This window comes from Notothenia rossii (genome assembly GCF_949606895.1).
Source record: "Notothenia rossii genome assembly, chromosome: 9".
Classification (NCBI taxonomy): domain Eukaryota; kingdom Metazoa; phylum Chordata; class Actinopteri; order Perciformes; family Nototheniidae; genus Notothenia; species Notothenia rossii.
Window position 1 is genome coordinate 46593384 of NC_136907.1, and position 15198 is coordinate 46608581.

At 40.1% G+C, this 15198-nt stretch overlaps 1 protein-coding gene across 1 annotated transcript in view; it reads left to right on the forward strand.

Annotated features, from left to right (window-relative positions):
• Positions 1-15198, forward strand: part of LOC307018147 (uncharacterized protein) — a 460756-nt gene that overhangs the window by 237818 nt on the left and 207740 nt on the right. The window lies entirely within an intron of this gene.

Consider the following 15198-nt stretch of genomic DNA (forward strand, 5'->3'; position numbering starts at 1 on the left):
CTGCCTCTCGTAAGCCCACAGTAACTTGCTGGAGCACGGGCACTAATTTAGCGCGGGCACTTATTTTGTGAGCGCGCTCAAGCCAGTTACTGTGGGGTGAGGTGAGGCACAGAAGAGCTCTGCCTCACCTCAGAATGCGTCACCCCATAGAAACTGGCTGAAAAGCGGGCACTAAGCGCATGCCTGTGTTACCATCTCACTGTAGGTCACCAATGTGATGTTTGTAGATCCCTTTATTACATTTATCCTCGCCATCCATAGTCTCTAAATAACTTATTTCACGCATATATGATATTTAGGCTCGCTGGTCTCATCATACAACGGCAATGAAAAAAGCACCAGGAGAGGCAGCCATAACCTCTGCCGCACTGAAGGGGGCGCACGTGAGCCCACAGGTTCTTGTTGCTACTGTTATACTACGCAGAGAGGGGAGACACAAACAACAAACTAGACTTTTGAAACTAGAGGAAGATAAGGAGGACTTTTACAAACAACTAATAGAGATTGTTGTCCAGAAGGAGAGCATGGAATTAATCTTCAAGTCAAGGTAAGACCACAATTGTAATGAAAATGGGATCTTACTAAGAGAGAACAATCCAATATTTAGATTTTGGGTATCCTTTTGTTGAACGGTCTGTTTAAAATGAATCGAAGCATCAGACTAAAAAAGCTTGTGAAAATAACCGAATATTTAGATCAAGGTCAAAATATAATATTTCTAAATCTGACTCTGAAAGAGTCAGTGCCTCACCAGCCATGAACCTCACCGCACGTCACTGATGTATAGTGTTGGTCCACAGCGTAACGTATTAGTTTAACAAAATCCGCATCTAAAATGGTGGCATATACGTTATTTTCCCCTGTGCAATTCCAGTCTCACATGTCACATCTCACATCACATCGTCATAAACAAATACCGGAAACTGACCGAAAACACTTTATTCCGAGTGTGCTTGCTTTTCTCTTTGGAGGTCATCACATAACGGCATTGTAATATACGGTTCGGCTGCATTAAATGTTACATATCTGCTGTAATTCTCTATTTATAGAGCCTTGATGAGAAGACTTCTAGACAAACATGAGGAACTGCCGCCAACACTGAAAACCTGACGTGGATCATAAATATATCAGCAATTAAACAACATCTTACATTTATTTTCACACAATACATCTCCTTACAGTATCAACACTAATTCGGCTGACTTTTATATTGGATCCAATTGGTAGATAGGCTGTATTTACACCATAAACGTGCACTAAAGGGACACCTAGTGGTTAATGCATGTTATTGAATTTCATTATTTGTATTATTAGATATTAATAGGATCCCTATAAAGTACATTCATTACTCGTTATTCTCTACTAATAGTTAATTAAAGACTATATAATGACAATTTTGCACATCCCTTTCAAGATTTCAAGATTTTCTAAGGTTTATTGATATACACAAACGGTGTAGTTATACAATGAAGGAAACACTTTGTCTATACCTCCAGCAATGTTAACTATGTTGAAGCAATTATTTTAACTGATATTATACATATGTATTATACTCTTATATAAGATGTATGTAGATAGTATAAGAAATGTGCAGAATATGACAGTTTAATGGTGGAGGCATACACAAATATTGATAGATATCTTGTGAAGCACTGTTGAGGAACCTGCGACCCAAGTTTTTCATCTCCGGCCTTGTCAGGTATTGAACAATCAATAAATAAATAAATAACACAGAATTATAAAATATGAAACACAGAATTTGTGTGATTATACTAAATTATTTACATGCTGATGTAACGCAAATGTTTCCAACTTGGGATCAATAAAGTATATCTTATCTTAAGATGATCGATCGCTACTGCCATATTTGCAAAATGTGCCTCTGAACCTTGACAAGTGCATGTTTCAGGCATATCAATTAACAACAGGAGGGGTCACAGACATAAGACGAGCTGTTAAATAAAGCTCTTCTGACCTTAGCTGGCATATGGGTATATATATTAATGCTGCCCATTATGGGCACAAGCAATTTTCACCCATTTATTAATGATATGTTTTAAATTTAATAATATAAATAAACACAAGGATAATTATGTGTTATTATTGAGTAAATGGAGAATTGCACAGGGGAGAATAACGTATCTATGCCACAATTTTAGATGCAGATTTTGTTAAACTAATACGTTTGCGCTGTGGACCAACACTATACATTGACGGGGAAGGGGGTAGCAGTAAAGATAACACCATTAAACTCTTACACAACATAACAGAAATAATATCGATAGCAGCGTCCCTAGCAACCACCTTGGTAACAATGAAAACATTGTATGGACAAAATTTCCTGAAGTAATCTTCGTAATAACTAGCAAACTAAAGATCCTGTACACCCACTGCACACATAATCTAAAATAAAAACTCATATTTCTCGCATCAAATGACATCAGAACGCATTTTAATGGCCAAACTAACTTTAAAATAGGCATTTTCCACCGAGAATAAAACGAAGTTCGGCCATGTTTTTTTTTTCTGCAGGGAGAAATTTGAAGATCACGTGACATAGACACCAGCCATTGGAATGAATAGAATGCAGTTGGAGGTCAAACATGTCACAAAGTTTGAGAACTAATCACGGGGCTTGTCAAACAGAGCACATGTTGTAGTCCTAAACGATAGCTGGGGATTCTGGGTAGTGTAGTGTCTTCTGCCATCCTTTACTCCGAAAAAACATTTGTTTCTCCGAATCGAAGGGGAAAAATACAAAAGCATTGCAAACAATTTAAACCAATCAATGTTGTGTAATTAACAAGGATAATCTGGTGTTTTTTAGTCGATGAGTAGTGCAGATATCACTGTCAAATCAATCGACAGTAAGGGGAATACTTACTTCCGGGTGTACAATTATCCGTTATCCAATGGGAATGGACGCTCACATTGCCTTTAAGGGCAGCCGACGCAAATGAATGCCGTGCTTCCATAAGCGTCAAATCCCGCCGCAGATGGGAATACATTGCAATCAGTTGAAAGCTATTTGCGTCCCTTTATGAAGCTGAAGGAGCCTAGGAGCGTCACAACTGCACGCCACGGGACCCTGACCAAGCGTCGCTCCTGGACGATTATGGAGTGAGAGTGTGTTGTGTAAACAGAACCGGTAAATGGTCTGAGATACGCGTTGCTGCCAGGGCTCTCGACTAACTTTTTTCACCATCCTCCCGGAACCGTCGCGAATTTGCGGGCCAGGAATTCGCGGGCACAGCCAGCTGTGCGGCTGGCTTACAGCACATGGGCACAGCTTACGTGTGTGTGTGTGTGTGTGTGTGTGTGTGTGTGTGTGTGTGTGTGTGTGTGTGTGTGTGTGTGTGTCTGTCTGTGTGTGAGTGTGTGTGTGTTTCGCGGGTTGCTAAATTTTTTGTGTGTTTATGTTGACAAGGAGGTTTAATAATTGTGTGCTACACACAACGTGCAGTCGATTTCATTTGCATCGCCGTTTGTAGTAGAGTTAGCAGGGTATTTTTATTTTAACTCTCGTCCCAAATTCGTCCCAAAATTATTTTTTATCCTCCCTGACACTATTTTTTTCGGCCCCGGGACGACGGGACGTACTTAAGCTCGAGTCCTGGTTGCTGCACAAATTTAATCCACAGAGAATGAGACCAAAATAATCAAGGAGATTTAAAAAGTCCCTAACCAGAAGTTTGGACTCGCAACACACATGGACATTGAAGTCTCCGGAGATCAAAACACGATCATATTTCACCATGATCCCGGACAGAAAGTCAGAAAAGTCATTTATGAAATCCTTATTGCACTTTGGCGGACGATACACGACTACGCAGAGTAAAGACGAGGTCGGGTTCAGTTCAAAAATATGCAACTCAAAGCTTGCGTAGCTAGTTACAGGGTGAAGCAGTCGGCATTGTTCAGGCTAGCTCTAAACACTGAAGCTATGCCCCCACCACGGCCGGTGGCACGGGGGGAGCTGAACAAAGTACAGTCAGGAGGAAGAAGTTCAGAGAACGGTGTATACTCGCCAGCGTGGACCCAGGTCTCCGTCAGAAACATAAAATCCAGTTCACGAGAGGTGAAGAAGTCATTTAGCAGGAACGTTTTGTTTGCTATCGACCTAGAATTCAGCAAAGCCATGCAAGTATGCCATTGCTATTCCCACACCCGACCCGAAGGCCAGGACAGTGGCTAAATGTCTATGGGAAAACGTTTTCATTCACTACGGAATTCCAGACAAACTACACAGCGATCAGGGACCAGACTTTGAATCCAGGACAGTAAAGGAACTATGCCAAATCACAGGAATTCATAAAATAAGGACAACACCATACCACCCAAGATGAAACCCGGTTGAGTGTTTCAATCGCACACTCTTGAGTATTCATCCTACCAATTGACTTAGCCTTTGGACTACCTATTACAAACAAACGGCCAGTGTTAATTTCGACTTCCTTAACTCGTAGCTCTGTTGCGCCAATTACGAGTAACGTTATCACCAGTGGCGTAACTATCGCCGGTGCAACGCACCGGGGCCCAGAGCCGGCCAGGGGCCCATGCAATAAAAAAAGGAATATTTTTTTAATATGTTTTTTTTAACATTTTTTCCTCAAGTAAAAGTATAAAAGTATTATCATCAAAATGTAGTTAAAGTAGCGACAGTAAAAGTAGTCATTGTGCAGATTGGTCCATTCCAGAATAATATATATGTTATGTTTTATAATGATTGATTTTTAAAGTGTTCTCAAAGCTGTTAAAGGTGCAGCTAGTTTGAATGACTTTGTATACTGCAGGGTAGCTTGTGAATTTACTCCAGGTGGAACTAAAGTCTGATTTAACACGTGATTATATTTCACATCATTAATCCAAATCTGTGAAGTAACTAAAGGTATTACATACATGTAGTGGAGTAAAAGTAAATAATTTACCTCTGAGCTGTAGTGGAGTAGAAGTACTAAGTAGCAAAACATTTAAATGTAAAGTACAAGTACAACATTTTACTCAAGTACAGTACAATATAATAACATAATTATACATATTTTATTTATTTATTTCACATGTAAATAAAGCAATGTTAATTCGGTTAAAAATGTGTTTAGTTTTTCCCTTTAAAAAATAACAAAAAGTACCTACAAGAATACCGTTAAAGTACCGGATCAATAAGCAGTAACGATAAGAGTAGTAGTACCGTTAAAAACCTTAGCGTTACCCATCCCTATATATTACACAAGCAAAGTGTTAAGAGAGTGAAATGCTGCTTTACGAATTTTAACACTTGATGCTGTCACATTGATTCCAATTTCAGATACCTGTATTTGTCTAACTGAATTAGTTTAAAAAGAGAAAATATTTTGACTAAAAGTTGACTAAAATGTAATTTTTTATCGACTAAAAGTTGACTAAAACGTTTTGAGTTTTCGTCGACTAAAACTAGACTAAAACTACGAAGGATAGGAATGACTAAAATGTGACCAAAACTAATAACCATTTTCGTCTAAAGACTAAGACTAAATCAAAAACAGCTGCCAAAATTAACACTGCAAAAAGCATACATCTCACTCTCAATATGTCCAAGATCTAAAGTCTCATTTGGAGGAGGGTTAAAAAATAGCAACTGGAAACGCAGAAAAGATCATGCAGAAGAACAAAATGAGATTGGACAAACATGTCATTGCTTCTGATTTTTCCGTTGGAGACCGTGTCCTCATCAGAAATGTATGTCTGAGAGGAAAACGTAAGCTCTCAGACAAATGGGAATCTGAAGTGTATGCTGTTACCAAAAGAGCTGGAACATTGCCTGTCTACACAGTCAGGCCAGAGAAAAAAGATAGTCCGCAATGTACATTACATAGAGATCTCCTTCTTCCTTGTGGGTACTTATCTTCCCCAGAAATCCCAATTCCGACACAAATCCACAAGCCCATAACTCGTTCCAACACAGAACATCTGACACTGATGAAGATGAAAACCCAATATACTAGTACATTATATATACAGTATATACAGTATGGCCCATCTCTGAGCTTTCAAGATTCACCACCATACTTGACATACCCCATTAGTTCTCCTTCCAGTACATTACTACCAACGACCAATAGCACAGCCTCTGGTGGTGCAGCAGCAGAGGATGCTGCTCAGAACCTCTCTGAACTGGAAAAAACTGAAGAGGAAAAAGCGGACATTGCTGAAGAGGAAAGGGCCCGTTCCTCTGATGACGATGACTTGCCAATCTCCACTTCAGACAATGTGGATGTGGATGAACTTCCAAGACGTTCAACTAGGAACAGGAAACCACCAGAACGACTTCGCTACGCAAAACTTGGACAACCAGTATTAGACACCTTACATACACTGTTTCATGGGTTGGCTACTGCTTTCACATACGCTTTAACAGACACTGAGCTTCCCTTGCACACATCGCAGCAACCAATTAGCACACAATCAGTTCCATGTCCGAGACGTACATGAGATCAGGGGGGGAAAGTGTAACCCAGGTTAAAAACAAACTGTGCAGTCAATCCTAGCAGGCTCCCGTAGCTCAGTATAAATAGCAGCCAAGTCACTTCCGCTTCCCTTGCTGGTCGGTGTTTGTGATGCTAGTTGCTACATTGAATGAAAGGCGCTATATAAATCCAAGCTATTATTATTATGTGTATTAAACTTAAAAACAACGCACCCTTTCAGTAGTTATAAATGTTAGTAGAAATGTTTCACACTTTACAATAAGGCTCCCATTTACCAATTATAAATGGTTGTGACTCATTCATAAATGGGAATGTGTTTTACACTTTACAATAAGGCTCCCTTTTGGCAGTTATACATGTTAGTAACTCATTCATAAATGGTCATAGGAGATGCCAAGAAACATCAAGATGGAAGGGGGGGGGAATCAACTCAGTGAACACCAGATACCAAGGATGCTGGCTGATGAAGAAGACGAAGTAAGCTAAGTAGCCAATATAAGGCTTAGCAGTACAGATACATGTGGGCTCACTATTTGGCAAGCAACCGGTCAGAGGTGCCCTGTTTATCTCATGTCTTATAAAAGCTTATTAATGGTTTATAAAGTGTTCACAACCTAATTAATAAATTAATTATAAACTATTCGTAAACCCTTTATAAGGGTAGTCTTATTGCGAAGTGGTACCGAAATGGCCAAACCAACTTTTCTTCTTTTTGTATTTTTTTCCGTTTTGTTATGTTTTCTTCTTGTTCTTCATTTGTTGTTTAAGGGCGGCTGGCAAACAGCTTTAGGCACAATACCACCCCGTGGATTATATGTAGTGTAATGGATACTGCCCTGAGTCAGTGACAGACTTTTTTCCCACTCATAAAAAAGGCGTATTCGTTGTGTGACTGCATGTGCCGAACCGTGATGGTTCGGGACAAATACGGATACCGTTACTCCCCTACTAAATAGTGATGTCACTATGTTACAGAAGTAAACAAAGGAGTCCAATGGAGGCGTTTTAGACAGGGGGAAATGTGTGGGATATAAACTCCCTCTGGAGGGAACAGAGGGATATAAGCCGTTGCAGACCATATACATGCAAAAAAAAACTATAACATTCTGCTAAATTCGACACGGTGAATCATCAGATCCTCCTTCGCTCTCTCCAAACACTTGGAGTTTCAGGCACTGCACTTTCCCTCCTCACCTCATACCTCAAAGACCGCACCTACAGGGTAACTTGGAGAGGGTCCGAGTCCGACCCTTGTCAATTAACTACAGGGGTCCCTCAGGGCTCTGTTCTTGGTCCCCTCCTCTTCTCCTTGTCCACAAACTCGCTTGGACCTGTCATTAGCCCGCATGGTTGTTCATACCACTGCTACGCTGACGACACCCAATTAATTCTGTCCTTTCCCCACTCAGAGACCCAGGTCGTCGCACGCATCTCTGCTTGTGTATCTCAGTGGATGTCTGCTCATCACCTCAAGCTAAACCTTGACAAGACTGAACTGCTTTTCCTTCCGGGGAAAAGACTGTCCCACTCTTGACCTAACAATCAACATTGGCACATCTGTTGTTTCCCCGACTCAGACTGCAAGGAATCTGGGTGTGACCCTAGATAACAAACTGTCCTTCACTGCAAACATCGCTGCTACAACCCGCTGCTGCAGATACACACTTTACAACATCAGGATACGTCCCCAGCTGACCCAGAAAACAGCGCAGGTTCTGTTCCAGGCTCTCGACATCTCACGCCTAGACTACTGCAACTCCCTCCTGGCTGGTCTACCTGCATGTGCCATCCGACCTCTGTAGCTCATCCAGAATGCAGCGGCTCATCTGGTCTTCAACCTTCAAAAATGTTCCCACACCACGCCGCTCCTCCGCTCCCTTCACTGGCTTCCGGTAACTGCTAGAATCCACTTTAAGACACTGGTACTTGCTTACCATGCTGCGAATGGATCTGGCCCTTCCTACATCCAGGACATGGTTAAACCGTACACCCCAGCACGTGCACTCCGCTCTGCATCGGCCAAACAGTTCGCTGCACCCGCACTGCGAGGGGGACCCAAGTTCCCATCAGCAAAAACAAGTGGGTTTGCTATCCTGGCTCCAAAATGGTGGAATGAGCTCCTCATTGAAATCAGGACAGCAGATAGCTTGCACATCTTCCGGTGCAGACTGAAAACTCATCTCTTTCGACTCCACTTCGAGCGATAGAATTACTAACAAAGAACTGCTAACAGAGCACTTATATAATAATAAAGGACTGGCTTATCTATAGCCAGTTGAGTAGCACTTGAAATGTTTTAGCTCTGTGAAACCTGATGTACTTATATGATTCTGTTTTCTTCAAGGTTGTATCTTCCTGGTCGAATGTACTTATTGTAAGTCGCTTTGGATAAAAGCGTCAGCTAAATGCAATGTAATGTAATGTAATAACACACGTTCAATTATTAAAACTGATATTTTTTTCCCTTGGTACTCTCAAAATTAAGTTTACCCATAACAAAGCTTCTTCTTTCAGGGAGGTAAACACCACAGGTCTGTTCACTCCCTGTCAGCCTGCAGTGACCCGGGATAACGCCATGTTTGCTGTTGCTATTTACATAATTCAATCAAGGCTATATGAGAAAGCCCTGTACAATCAGGAAGTAGGTGGATGAAATAATAATGTTGTGTGCTGAAAACAAAGAAAGCAAACACTAAGGAGATCAGCTCAGGCAGTATGAGAAAAATAAAGCACTTTTTGAACATTAAAGCATGGAGACATGTCACAATGAAGACACTTAATACACATATGAACCTGAACATTTGCAGAATATGTTCTTTAAGGTGTAATATGAGCTAGTGAAGATGAGGAGCACGTTCAGCCACGGAGTCATCCCTCCTCGGCACAGCACCAAGTGCCTCGGACAGTCCTTTGTGCCAGTAGCCATCACGCTGCACAACAAGGGGTCAACAATGCGACACAAACTGGACATAAAATAATACACATTGTTTTCACACACACATGTAAATAATATGTACACATGACTAAATATGTATATATGTTCATTTTAATTCCTTTCTTATTTTATAGTTATTTACCATTTTTTATTTGTATCTTTTATTTTATCCTTAATTTTATTAATCTTTGTGAATATGTGCTGTCCTGTTTTTCAGTCTTACGCTGTTGCTGTTAAACTACTGAATTTCCCCACAGGGATTAATAAAGGTCATATCTTATCTTAATATATATTGCATTCCTCAGATTTATTTTGTTTGATCTTCCATCTAAAACCTTAATTTCCAAATGTCTGCACTTGATGATTTGACAGTTGGATTAAACCTCACAGACTTTACAGGTACATGCATTAAAGTCTGTGCGTTTGTTCGTGTGAACATTACACTCTTAATTCACAAAGCCATTGGGTATAGGCTGTATAGGGGTGGCCAACCAGTCAGAGGTTAAGAGCCACATTTTGTCTATGTTACTGCAAAGAGCCACATCAAACACACAGTCACTGATACCGCTTGTTTCAGTTTTTTGTTTTCTGGAGACAAGATTTCAACCACGTCACTGATGCATTTTTGTGGCATTGGGATATATATATTTTAAATCCTCTGGAGCAGAGAGAGGAGCTGTGGATTATTGTTATTGATTAATGCATCAGTGTTTGGTCAAAAACACTAAACTCACAACTTTAAATGAAAGTGTTTAGTTTATTTAATAAAAGAGCACATGTTCAATGTGAAAAGTGACAGTAGTTATAGATTATTTGCAATTTGATGCTATATATATATTTAAAAAAAAATTATATATATTTTTTAAACACCTTGAATTTCAGGGGAGCGCGGGGCTCCGTTGGCTGAGCGCAATGCCCCTCCAAGACAATGGTAGGGGAAACACTGGAAAGTGTTAAATCAACGATAGGTTTTCCCCCCTTCAAAGGTGATTGGTTCACTGCATCGCAGGTATTATTGTGATAAGCTCTTAGGCCACATCAAAATTAGACGCGCTGATCATCCTCATCCTCTCATACTGACAGGGCCGTGGGAAGTAGGGGTGCTGAGGGTGCTGCAGCACCCCCTGGTGGAGGACAGAGGATCTGCACTTCCACAAGATGTACCGGCGGGGATTGTTGTTAGCTTCTGCTGCGCTAACGGATATAAGAAGCTGTTTCTACAATAATGTGGAGAGAGAGTTCTGTCCTGTCAGACTGAGAGGCTCAGTGAGGTAAAGGACTCTGAGGGTTTAGATAGTTCACTTTAGTCTAAGTTATCTCAGTGGGTCTCAAACGTTTTGATCACAATTTATGTAAGCAAATACTTCAAAGGGACACCTTTATAATTATTAGGATAAATAAAAACAGGTTTGAAATCATTCCAATGTATACTATAGGACAGTAAACCAAAAATATTGTTTAAAACTGGAGAGATTTAAAAATATGCATAAATAAATGTTAACTGGTAAAATAAGATATAAATGAACCACAAAAATAAAACAAGTTAGCCTACATTTATTTGTTATTGGCTATGGTAGGTTATTGGTTATGTTCACATACAAACCGATCTTTTTCACATGGGTGTTTAGAGTTGTATCCCCTAGATCAGTCTCTAGTAATTGGGCGCTCAAAGTGCACCAGATTGAAGTATTTTACTTTAAAATGTTAAAAAAATCTCCGGACCCCCTTAGAGGATCTGAAGTCCACCCCCCAATTCAACATGTTCATGCAATACTAAATACATTTGAAGCCTTTTTATATAAGCTGTCCACCATATCAATACGTTTCTCTTTTTGTAGTGTATTAGTCTTTTGTAGAGGTTTTTCATTGCCAGCTAAAATCTTGCCTAGGGCAGCAAATTGGTCAAAACCGGCCCTGGTGTCATCCCCTCAGCACCCCCCATTTGAAACATGTTCCCACGGCTATGCATACTGACACCTGACACCACACATACACACGTAGGGAGAGCCGGGACGAAAGTAACACGGGACGAAAGTAACGGAGCGATTTTATCCGAGCCCAAACAACTTTGACCGGCCAAATTCCGTCAGAATTATCAGCATTCAATACTTAACAGACCTACTAAATATCAGGTTTAACTGTCAGGAGTAGTAGTCACGATACCAACATTTTGGTGTCGATACCAAGTCAAGAATTCCGATTCTTTTTCGATACTTTTCTTAAAAAAAGGGAAACAGTCTTAAATGTAATTATTGTGCTTTATTTCACACCAGAACCATAACTACAACACAAACTTTTAAACAATGAGAACAATAAATAAAATAAATGACAAGAATTCGTATTAAATCAAATTAATACATTTCTTACAGACAGGCCTTGTGGTGTCCGTAGGCTTGCCCTCACTGTCAGAGATATAGCTGAAATACATCAAAATTTCGCTTCTGGTGTCTTTTTTGTCAACAAGCCGAGTCGCATCGGCAGTTGCACTCCCACTTGCAGGCTTCTCGTTTTCTCACATGCTCTGGCAACTAGCGCGTGCACGAGAGAGGGGAGGGACCGCAGGCACGGCTGCACTGCAGGGATTGGAAGCAGAGTGCTGAACACACACGGCTCTTATTAAAACGGCGCTTTCTCACCAGAGTACTGTTGTCCCCCGTCATTCTTAAAGTACCGATACTAATGAAACGGAGGAATAGTAACGTTTTTAACGACAGGGTATCGCGGAATACCTTTCAAGTATCAGTACGCCGTGCAACACTAGTCAGGAGTCAGTGTCTCCCCCAAATTCACACATATAAAATGAACTGAAGAGCCGCATGAAATTGGCAAAGAGCCGCATGCGGCTCGAGAGCCGCGAGTTGGCCACCCCTTTGCATTTTCCTCCTAGGACAGACTGAAAGAGCACGCAGTGGTTACAATTTTAAAAATAGCATCTCTGTGGCCCCTTTACACTATTATCCAGTTGTAAAAAAAAAACAATGTCAACCGTCATATCACAAAAGTAAAAACAGGAAGTAACACTGCACTCCTGATTTTTGTTTCCTGCTTATAGTCCCATTCCAGCTGCCTTCAGTCAGTTCTCCTAGGCCTTTTTCATAAGAGTTATTTTAGAATGAAACTGAATAACAGTTGCTATTAAGCTGCTTCAGATTCAGGGTCCTGATATTGTTCATGATGGCTTACATAGAGTCACTAGTGTACATGTTTTGCATAACTCAACCTTCTTGTTTTATTAAGGCTTAAAGTTATGCTTTATGGCCTGTTTTGAATGACAAATGGGTTCCATCCCAAGATTTGAGCCACAAATAATTTTTGGATTATTCAGGTTGGCGTCAAGGCCAAAATGAAGACACCGTGAACTGGTAACTATGACCTTCACACTTGCTCTTTAGAAACCCCTGGTTGGAGTCATAGAGGCCATGTTTGATACAGTCTTATAACATCACACGTTCTGTAGTCCAAAGGTAGATCTTGAGCACAATATAGGCGAGCTCCATATACAGTCAATAGGAAACATTCAAGGCTACACCATTTTGTCACAGAAACACAACCTCCCTTATCCTTAAGCCCTCATAAAAACCATAAAAAGATGCTCTGTGCTACAACATAATAGCCCCCTCTCTTCTTCCTATCTTACTCTGTGGCGTGGGGGTTCAGCGACAGAGATTAGAGACCCCCCTCTGACTCCACAGATGGAACTGCCATCCCCCTGCCGCTAAATTCCTCTCAGATCACACTACTTTACACCATTAGGGCTGGGCGGTTGGCAGGGTCAGGAAAAATACCTGTTTATAAATACATTCATTTAAAGGTCCAATGCAGCTTTTTCCCGATAAGAAATAATATACAGTCTCATACAAAATAATTCCTCTCAATCATTACTTAGGAAACAAGTGTGTGGAGGTATCAGTCTTTATCCTCATCCTGGGAAGAATTGAAAGGGCAGTGTCAGAGAATGTGATGGATCTAAAGGGAGTGAAAATGGAGAGCATGTATTGAGATGCTAGTCCATGGATTCATTGAAACACTAAAAAAAGTTTATATCTAAATAAGGTATTAATACATTGACAGACAGGTATTGGTAACTACAGATGCTGCTGAATCTGGCAACAGCTTCAGCCTCTAAATCGTTTTTTTTTTAGGAAGACCACAAAGTAGCAAATTGCAATAATCAAGCCTGGGAGAGATACAGTTGCACTTTAGCAATTGTACCAATTTAACATAGTGCTAAGAAGCCTATGTGAGATCCAAATTATAATAAAGGTCTAATGGCATGCCAAGACTTCTAGCTAGGGGCTTTGCAATTGGATGTTAGTGCCCAGCAATTCTCTCTGGACCTTTGCTTCAATAACTAGAGCCATGGTCTTGTCTTTTTTCAATTGCAAGAACATATGTGACATCCATAGGTTGGTGTGATCGTTGAATTGAACCATTTAATCCATATGGCTGATGTAATTTGGTCATACAGATGTAGCGATTAATTTCAGACAGTTTGAAACGCGAGGGCCGTGATTGGTACGTGATCTGCCCTCGCTCAAGGGAAAACCTCCAGCTTGACTTGACACCGCCCCCGTGATAGATAAATGTAATTATAATGAAGCCAGCTGCAATGGATCATTGATCCACCAGGGGGTGCAGTGGGGTTCCACACTGGAGCTCATGTGAAATAAAGTCAGATACAGTACGCTGGATGTACAGCGGATATTTGTTAAGATCCATATGTCACGGATATCATACTCTGTGCTAAATAAGAGACATGTAATCATTTAAAAAACATCACCATGTTGTTATTTAACTAAATAATGTTGTTTAGTCGAAAAAAACGAACGGGGGGAAATGCAGCCCGGCTCTCGATTTTTAATCCTAATTGAATCATCATCTTCACCACGATCATTTATGTTTATGTTCGCCGAATTGACATGAAATCACTGACACATATGAATATAATGTATTCAACTTCATTAAAACATTATTAACGTGCCTAAACTCAGTAATTCACTAAAAATATTTATATTTTAATGGAGCCTCGTCGGCAGATCATCTTGGTCTGCATGACGGGTGTTTTTCCCCATAAGGAACAAGTCGCTGCAAATTATCCCGCTTATTACACGGCCACATTCTCAACAAAGTAACGACATGACTCCCAATATTAATTGAAATGCTTTTATGGATTTAGAAAATGTTTTTATTGATTTAAAAAATAGTTGTATGTATTAATTTAAATTGACATGCATCCGCTAAAAAAAATAGGTCGTTGTTACCGTTTTTTAAACAGTGTGAATGAAACGGCAGCTCTCCCCCCCCCTCCTCCCCTGATCTTTCTTCTCCAGCAGCTAAATTAACTGTAGGTTACTCTGAGTGACCATAGACTGTATGTGACAAGCTTACAGTTAGTGACGTAACAACACAATAAAAGCTGGTGGGTTGAAAGAAATACGGGAGGTAAAAATAACTAGAATAATTGTGATTTATTTATTGTGGCTTTTATGTTTTTAGGTATAACATGTTATGTAATTCAGGCTTATAGTTAATCCTTCTCTAAAAACCTTCAACAATGACAATATTCATAGTAATTTAATAAATCCTTCCAACACACATTGTAAAAAATAGCCTACTGTAAATTAAGAAATCATTCCAATATGTACATCTTCTGATGTAACAACAATAACATTATAAATAGTAACACAGCTGAACATGGTATTGCACATTTAGCTTTGAGTGTTACTGACCTGAGATGTTTTTATTACATGAATTAAGGTGACTGAGGCTTTTTAACATACAGGGATGCAAACTCATCAG